This window comes from Castor canadensis, chromosome 15, assembly GCF_047511655.1.
Source record: "Castor canadensis chromosome 15, mCasCan1.hap1v2, whole genome shotgun sequence".
Taxonomy (NCBI): domain Eukaryota; kingdom Metazoa; phylum Chordata; class Mammalia; order Rodentia; family Castoridae; genus Castor; species Castor canadensis.
Window position 1 is genome coordinate 60897064 of NC_133400.1, and position 8985 is coordinate 60906048.

An 8985-nucleotide genomic window follows, 5' to 3' on the forward strand; every position below is an offset into this window, starting at 1 on the left:
TTTCCTTCTCAAGCACATACATGCACATGTGTGCACATATAACCCTTGTTTTTCTAGCCAGTGGTTGGATGGATAAGGCTTATGGCCAGATTCAGCCATCCTCTACAGTTATCAAGCATGACAGAGCTGGAAGGAAAACATCTGGTCCAAGGTTGCCGCTTGCCTTTGTAGGAGAATTTCCTTTGATCTCCAGCTACAGAGCTCTATTGAGCCTAGCAGATCAATTAGTTAATAGACCATGTCCACTAGTAGGCCCAGCAGCAGACGACCCAGGATAGAAACAAGTCCTAGTTATCACTCCTTCCCTTCCCCTTCTACTTTAGGCATATCCTCCCCACCCCCCTTTGAAATCACATAATTATTAAACCACTTCAGTCACTTTTGTGGTTAGCGATTCCCCCTTTCTTGGGTTCCGCTCTCCTGCTGAAACCTCTTGGTGGGTTTTAAACACAGCACTCCATGGCTACAGTTTCATTCCGTGATACAATTAAAGCTGGGACCGGCTTGCAATACCATTATTAAAACCAACATCTTGTCCAGGTTTGGCAAATTCCCTTGGGGAGTTGGAATGATCGTTTTTGTATCTATTTCTCAGAACATTTAGAGAAGTAATACAGTGGTAACATTTTCATCGGGTTTCATTCTTACAAGCTTGATCAATTGTCCTTATATTATGAAGATTGGTTCTGGAAATTTAAACAAACCTATAAAAATGAATTTTTTTGGTCCCATTTTCAATGGTATTGCTATCAGAGCTATGTAGAAAAAAATAATTATATGTCAGAGAATCAAACTGAGTTTTTTAGGGGCTGGCATGTAGAATTCCAATTAGTTTTAATGGTTTTAATGAGTCAAGATACTGTATCTGAGCTGTAGTTTTTAGTTTTTACCTGAACATAAAATAACTGCTCTAAAATAGTTGGTTTGGAGGTGGGGGGCAGTGCTGGGGGTTTTTTGTTTGTTTGTTTTTTAAGAGAGAGAGTTGCACAGTTGACTTGGTATATCCAAGTAAACCAGCTGTGCACAGGGGACAAGCAAGGACAACACAGCGCTCCAGTGAGCTGGTACGTGATATCTGACACTATGCACTTTACAGAAAGAGCCCTCAGTCTGATTATGAGCTGGGGCATATCAAACCATGGGCTATGAACAATGGCCACTGGCCATGCTTGAAAAACCCAGCTGGGGGTAAACATGGCGCTGTTTCCCAGTGCACAGCAACACCCCAGGCAGTTACAAGTCCTTTGCCCACATGAAATTCCACAGGGAATTTCAGGAGGCAGAATGTAATGATCCCTTTTGGAGTTTGGCACGAATAGAAGGATTAAACAGTGCTGTCCTTTGTCCCCAAAATAAAACGTGCCAGTGGCTCTACAGACACAGCCAAGACATGAGGAAAGAGTCTTGTCTGACTTCAGTGTCCCCTTTTTCACCTCCATATGTCACCAATTCCTATGTCCTCAGAAAAAGTGACCCCTTTTATGTCATGTCACTTTGAAGGCTTTTTGTTTTCCCCAGTGATGGGAATCCAACCCAGGCTGGGCTCATTCTAAGCAAGTGCTCTATCACCTAGCTGCATCTCCAATCTGAATGCTTTTTCAAAGAGACTGGACATAAATATTCAATAGGTCCCTGTGATCCACTGACTCTGTGATTCAGTGAAACGAAGAATGACAAAATGCAAGTTTCTACTACCCCAAGCTTTGATACAGAATCTTTAAGTTTGTTTGAGATGATAATTATCAGTGTAACTGCTCACTAATTGACACAGGTAGATTCAAAGGGTGCCTTCCATAAACTTTATAATAATCTGCATTTGCAATTAATTAGATTGGTAAGAAATTAACTGCTGAGTGTAAGTCTTGACAGGTTCCCCAGCAGATACCTTCAGAGAGTGAGTGAATTTCTGTTAACTGTTTGATTTATGCCAAGTATATCCATAAGAGTAGCAAGGCCAATGCCAGGACAAAGTAGAAGTTTCTAGAAGCCTGACAACCTACACTTGCCTTCAATGGATCATGTTCTCATTCCCTGGTTCAAGACCCACTTGTCATGACTTTTCTTCCCATGTTCTCCCTACTGTCCTTCTGAGAAGGTCATCATCCTAAATGACTTTTCCAGGATCTAACTGACTCCTTCTAACATCTTTTGGCACTGGTCCAAAAAGTACCCCTGTGATAACAATGCCCAAGGTCCATAGTCTTGATGCAAGGCACAGCTGGATGGGAAATCTAAGACACACAATTCTAGAAACCCAAGCTCAACTCTAACCAAATCCACCATCATTGCCCAAAAGGAAAAAATGTCCCTAGTCTTCCAATCACTCCTAACACTTAACCACCTGATACTGATATACTCTAGTTGGTTGAATAAAATAGAAATCAAACCTAGATCCAGTACCTTTAGTGTTTGCTCTAGAGAATGAATATTCTCCTGATGATAGGATTAGTGAATTCCTCTTTCCCAAGAGCCACACTTCATCAAAAGAGTCCAGGTCAGGCTTGATAGGGAATAAACATCACCTAGATGTAAGCCCATTTCTTACTCATGCAATCTTACCTCCAGGAAACATTTTCTGTTACCTTCCCTAGAAATTGGTTCTTTAATGATTGTAAGTTAGGCCTAAGTTCTTCCTGGTCTTTTCCTGATTGAACTCTTGAGGGATATTTTGCTGCCCCATTTTAATTTTTTTCCTATCCAAAACCTTGAATTTTTTTTAAATCTGAAAAAATAAAATGCTAATAATAAACACAAGGTGCATGTTTTCTTTGTGACAATCATGAGTCTGTTTGACTCATGCAAGAGACTGAATGTGTCTCCCCCAAAGTTCGTATGTTGAAACCTAACCCCCAGTGTAATGGTATTTGGAGATATGGTCTAAGAGGTGATTAAATTTTGGGAACAGAACCATCATGCATGGGATTAGTGGCTTCATAAAAGGACACCAGGGCACACCCTCACCCTTTCCACCATTTGAAAACACGGCAGGATGATGTCCATCTATGAACCAGGAAAGAGGCCTTCACCAGACAGCAAATCTCCAGGTGCTATGACTGAGGACTCCCAACATCCAGAACTATGAGAAAGAAATGTATGTTGTTTATAAACCACTCAGTCTATGGTTTGTTACAGCAGCTGGAATGGACTAAGACAACTCCAATACCAGCGCTTTCCTCACTTCCCCTTGGTTACCTACTGTGAGAAATCTTTTTGAAAGACATTTGCCTGGTGAAAATGAGGATTTTTCTGCCTTCCATAAATATGGAGAGTGGGGAGCAAGGTACCAAAAGTTTTAAACCAAGTAAATGTGAGGCAGCTATGCACATGTCCTCTTTGTTCTGTAATGTCACAATCAAATAGAGCTCTTTAGGGATGCTGAGGTAGGTAAGAAAGGTGAGAAAACATTTCCACTCAGAGCAGTTGAGTAATGGGGGAAGAAGAGGAAGAGAGAGTGATAGGAGGTGGTTAGACTGATTAAAGAACAATACAGTCACAGGTGAAATACTATGGCAAACCCCTTTGAGCAATGACTATTCACTTAAATGAAGGACAGGAATGTAAAACAGGTCCTGTTGCTGGGAGTGGGGGAGGAGGGGGGGTGTGGGGGGGTAGTGGGTGAGCATACCAGTGGAAGAGGGAAGGTGAATGCAGAGGATGAAGGAAGGCAAATATGGTCGATTTATATACATGTATGAAAACAGAACATTGAAATCGTTTAAGTAGGGGGAGGGGAATGAGAGAGAATGATGGTAGGATGAATTTAACCACAAGGTACAGTGTAAGCATAGAGGAAAATGTCACAATGAAACACCAATCTAGGCTAAAAAGAATGCTTTTGAAAAAACTTCCATTCATACTCACCTGGCAGGGGAGATACCATGATCACAAAGGTGGTTTTCCCATTGCACTCCGGATGTGCTGACCCCTGCGATTTCCCCAAATGTGGGAAACTCGACTGCATAATTTGTAGTAGTGGGGGACTGCGTTCGTGCTCTCCCCTGGAAAAAAAAAATACTTTCATTCACATGAAACCAAAGAAGCCCAACCAGTGCCAGCCCAGACACCTTATGTTCCTCCCTTTGTCCCTGTCTGTCCTCTCTCATTCAGTTACCTCCAGGAGTCTGTCTCTGGTCAGGTCTGAGCTTCTGAACTTTTTCATTTCCTGTATCTTGGGAACATTCTACACGTGGCTTATTTCTTGTTGATGTCATAGGACACTCTCAGAGCACTGCTGAAAAACCCATTTAACAACTCTCCCTGCCTTATGAGTGAGACAGCCTTCTGCCTTGGTCCAGCCAGTTACCCTTCCTTTGGCAGCCATTAAAAAATGTGGTGGGTTTTTCACCCGAAGTTCACAATGGGTTAAATTTCTTTTTCAGACTTGCTCAAAAAGTTTGTCTGATCTCTGAGTAGGACTTGATGACATATAATCTAAGTAAATACATTCAGCTGTAATTTATGGGTGAAAGAGAGTCTCAGAATTAAAACCAAGCCATTAAAGAAAGTAGAGCCTCCCCAATATGCACTCCCAGGGTTTTGCTTGGACTGTCTCTGTTACCCACACTTTTATAGTCCAAATGGACCTCCCATGGAGTAGGTTCATCAGGACTTTATTTTAACCCAAGCTTAAAGGATACCATCTCTCTACCCAAAGTGAAGGGCTCCTTCTAATAGCACTTTCAAGAAGTCTATGAAACAAGATTCAAAGGGTTAAATAGTTTTTCTTTGAGGTCTATGTCCCAGTGTTCTCAGTTTCAGCAGAGACTTATAAATTAATTTTTGTCTAAGACCTTTTTTTTACACGGTCATTAGCAACTGTTGATCCTGAGGCCTAACCTATCACATGGAGCTTCCAAGAAGCCCTTTTAGATTCAACCATAATGCTAACTACCAGATGTCCTTGAGGAAATGACATAGCCAGTCTGAACCTCTGTTTACTTATCTGCCCAAGGAGGCTTTCAACAGGATGAGGCCCCAGGTACCTGTACCCCAAAGAAAATGAAATGGCTTTGTGTCAGTCGAGACACCCACCAGCTCATGCCTAGTCCAGAGTCCTATGTCAGGCTTCGCTGCACAACACTGCCATAGCACAGGCAAGAATCCTCCTTCACTTCTCTCCACCATGAGACAGTGACCCCGGGAAAAAAAGGGGATCTTGAATGTCACTCCTCAAACAGAATCATCCCATGTCAAAGTCTGCCTTGGGAACATGAAGGTAAGCATCTTTTGGACTTGTTGCTGTTGACAACATGTTTTCAATTTGCAACACAAATTCATCGGAAGCCTTTCTGCCAGGGAACCGGATGGCCCAGGGTATTGGTAATTGGTAATGAGTCGTGCAGCCTTTCAGGTCTCCCTTACCATTCTGAACAAAGCCCAACTAATAGTAAATTACCTGATACTGTTGGAGACTTCTCAACCTGAGCCTATCCCCTGGATTCCTACCCTAACTTATAGCCTGAGTTACAGCAGCGTCTGACTGGCATTTAGGAGAATTCCGGAACAACCCTGGATAAGAAAAGCAGTGAACAATGAGTGTGAGCTCTCTTATGTCTCGGTCTGAGTTTATCCCCCAGAATATTCCAAGGGAAATGTCCCAGGAATGTTAGGCCTAGAGACCAGGAATTCATGGACACCTCACATTCTTGAAGGGTCAGGAATTCCAGTCTTGGAATTTTTATTTCTTCCTGATCACTCTCCCAGGCCAGAGGATCAAACTACTTTTTGCAGCAATTTGCAAGGTGAAATCAATTTTATTACTTATTATTTGTTTAAAAAAACAACAGAAAGTTTATCAAAAGGCTGCAGAAACAAACCAAAACAATGAATCTTCTTTTCTGAGCCTTACCAAAATGCATGTCTACGTTCCGATGTGGTCTGCTGAGTTTTATTTTTAATATTTGCAACATCCTGGGGGAACCTTTGAGCATAAAAACAGAACTTTTACATCACTAGCTTCCCTGCCTACTCCAGTTCCATATTTATATCACTACTTTTCCTTTACACTCTTTGGTTTATAGTAGCAATAATTTTCCCTCATATATAGTCCAACGAACAACCAATTAACAAATGCCCAGAGCGGTAAGCATTCTTGGCTGTCCTGACTAGTCAGTCATTAATTTGGTGAAGGACGGGCTAACAAACTCATAAAGGGGAACTTGAATTTTAGAAGTTAGTTCAATTTTACATTATTAAAAAGGAAAATGTAGTAAAAATAATAAGAGCTTTGCCAAAACTCTACAGCAAAGTCAATTAGTCTCACAAAGAGCCTGGGAGTCTGCAATACGGACTTGCATTTGGAACCACTTAGCCTATTAAAGCAACTCCAAACATCATCTCTTGCAAATCTGATTTCAGTGCCCATGGCTGGAGCCCTACTGACTAATGTTCTTTTACCTTCCTTGATTCTCGCATCTGCATGTCTCAGATATACACACGACCTCATACATGCACATTTTCATACAAATGTACACAGCTATTGTAAAAATGTCGTGCACTAAGCAGAGCCTTCTACAACAGATAGTAAAACACATGCTGCACCATGTATGGACATACTATATACTTTTTTTTTTTGGTCTGTTTTTTAAGAAAGGATTTTGCTACATAGTCCAGGTTGGGCTTGAATTTGTGATCCCTCCTGCATAGGCCTCCCAAGGTTTTAGGATTACAAGCATGCACCATTATACTTGACTGTAGTTTACCTTTTTTTTTTTTAAAGAAAGATAATTTCAACAGAAAAATGGCAACACAAGCATTACACATCTGTGGCAAAAAATAATTACATTTTTACTCAAAAGTCAGGTTTTTACAGTTTTCACCAGAGTTCAAGTTTCGTTAACCAAAATGTTTGGTAATGAATTAAAGCCATGTCCTTTGTGTGGCAGTATATTGATTTGTGTGATAGATATTTTGGTTTTCTTTGATTGGCCAACATGAAAAAGCTAAAATACTAATTTTCTTTTCATAGGTAATTCTTTGCAAAATAATGTCTTTCAATTGACTATGTGAGTTAACTGACAGATTTTATTTTAAAAAAAGAAAAAATATATATCCTAATTCATTCAAATCTAACAAAAATTCTCCAAATTCCTTAAATGAAAATGAAATGGAACTGAACCTTTTCAGATGCTGGCTCCCAGTTCTCATCCCCGATAAAAATTCTTAGTGATTCCTATAGGTTTTCTAAGGAAGATGTAGCTCTAATTAACTACAATGTTGTCCATATATTGTTTTTCTCCTGCAATGAGAGAATAGCAGGAGGCCAGCCCTGCAGAAAAGATTATTAAAAGTTTAATAACCTGAGGCTTTGAACCTTTGCAGATTCTTCATGATTTTCCCACATTTCCAGGCCAGATGTCTGCATGCAGTTACAGTGCCCGTATGAACTTTTATGTTGGCCATTTTATTCACCTATGTATTACCTTAAAAAAAAAAAAGAAGAAAGAACAAAAGAAAAAAGTGAAAAAAGAAAGGAAAGGAAGAAAGGAGGATCGCACTTTAATTTTCAGTCTCCTAAGCAAAGAAATTTAATTGTTCTTACAAATAAATTTCCAAGATGACTTTTCTCCATTTTTAAGCTAACATTTCCAACAACACAATTGATTCCCTCCTGCTGTTAGAGGTAAATTATTCGGCAGCCTAGCAACCCACCAGCTGAATCACAGCGTTCTTTTCAATCAAGCTACAAAGCTTCAAAAGACTGAAAAGCCAGTTCATTTTGGAAACTTGAACCCTTGAGATTGTTACAAAAGAAAGACCCCAAAGAGGCAGCCTCTTAGGCTAATTAGCTGCTTGCTGGTTCACCAAAGAGAAGGATATTTGCATAGAACAATCTGCCAATAGAATTGCCTCCCATAGAACTCAGTGTGATAATTACTTAAAAAAAAAAAAAGAAGAGTCCCAATTATTCAAGCAAAAGTATTGCCACCTAAATGATTGCATTTCATTGCACTTCACAAATATGTTTGCTCTATAAGGAAGTGCTGACAAATGAAACGTGAGTAGATGTGTTGAATGGTACTTACAAGAAATCTCCTTTAAAAAGCAACCAGGGAGGGCACTTTCTTGTCTTTCTCTTCCTGCTGAACAGAATCTTAGTGTGATGACTGGAACTCCAGCAGCCATAGTAGACCTTAAGTCCAAAGTACTGAGACAGAAGGAGCCCGGATGGAGGGACCATGAAGTTACCTTTCCAGCTAACTACCTCCAAAATTGTTTTATATGTGAAAGAGAGATAAGCGTCTTTACCAGCTACACTAAGCATTTGTTTTATGTGTCAAAAGCCAATTTCAGCCAAGCGCTGGTCACTGGTGGCTCATGCCTATAATCCTAGCCACTCAGGAGGCAGAGATCAGGATGACTGAGGTTCGAAGCCAGCCTGGGCAAATAGTTCACAAGACCCTATCGGGAAAAAAAAAAAAAAAAAAACCATCACAAAAATAGGGCTGGTGGAGTGGCTCAAGGTGAAGGCCCTGAGTTCAAAACCCCACTACCACAAAAAAAAAAAAAGCCAATTTCAAGTAACGTATCACCTAACATAAACAACTCTATTTATAGTTACACTCTGCAAGTTGAAAAACCGAAAAGCAGTCCTAACCTCTTGGACCTGCCTGCTAGAAACAGCTGGATTTGGTGCAGCCATAATTAGGTCTTGGTGTTGCCTTGTGGAACATAAGCAATTTTACAAAACATCAGCATCAGACAAGGCCACTTTTGTTTTGTTTTGTTTTGTTTTTGCGAATGCCTGTTATCCCCTCTCTTGGGAGACTAAGGCAGAAGATCGAGAAATCAAGTCAACGTGGGCTACCTTGTGAGTTGGGGGCCAGCCTTGAACAGGGCTATATAGCAATACCCAGTCTCAAAAAAAGACAAAAATAAAATCACCCCATATCATGAATCCCAACCACAAAATAGCAACCCTCGCTCCCCCATCCTAGCTAACATGAATGTAGCTTCTAGCAATCAAGGCCTGGCATGGCTTCCTTC

The 8985-nt window shown here is 40.5% G+C and overlaps 1 pseudogene; it reads left to right on the forward strand.

Moving 5' to 3' along the window:
* The first annotated feature begins 3853 nt into the window (after positions 1 to 3853).
* On the forward strand, positions 3854 to 4001 carry LOC141417790 (U1 spliceosomal RNA; annotated as a pseudogene).
* Positions 4002 to 8985: the final 4984 nt, after the last annotated feature.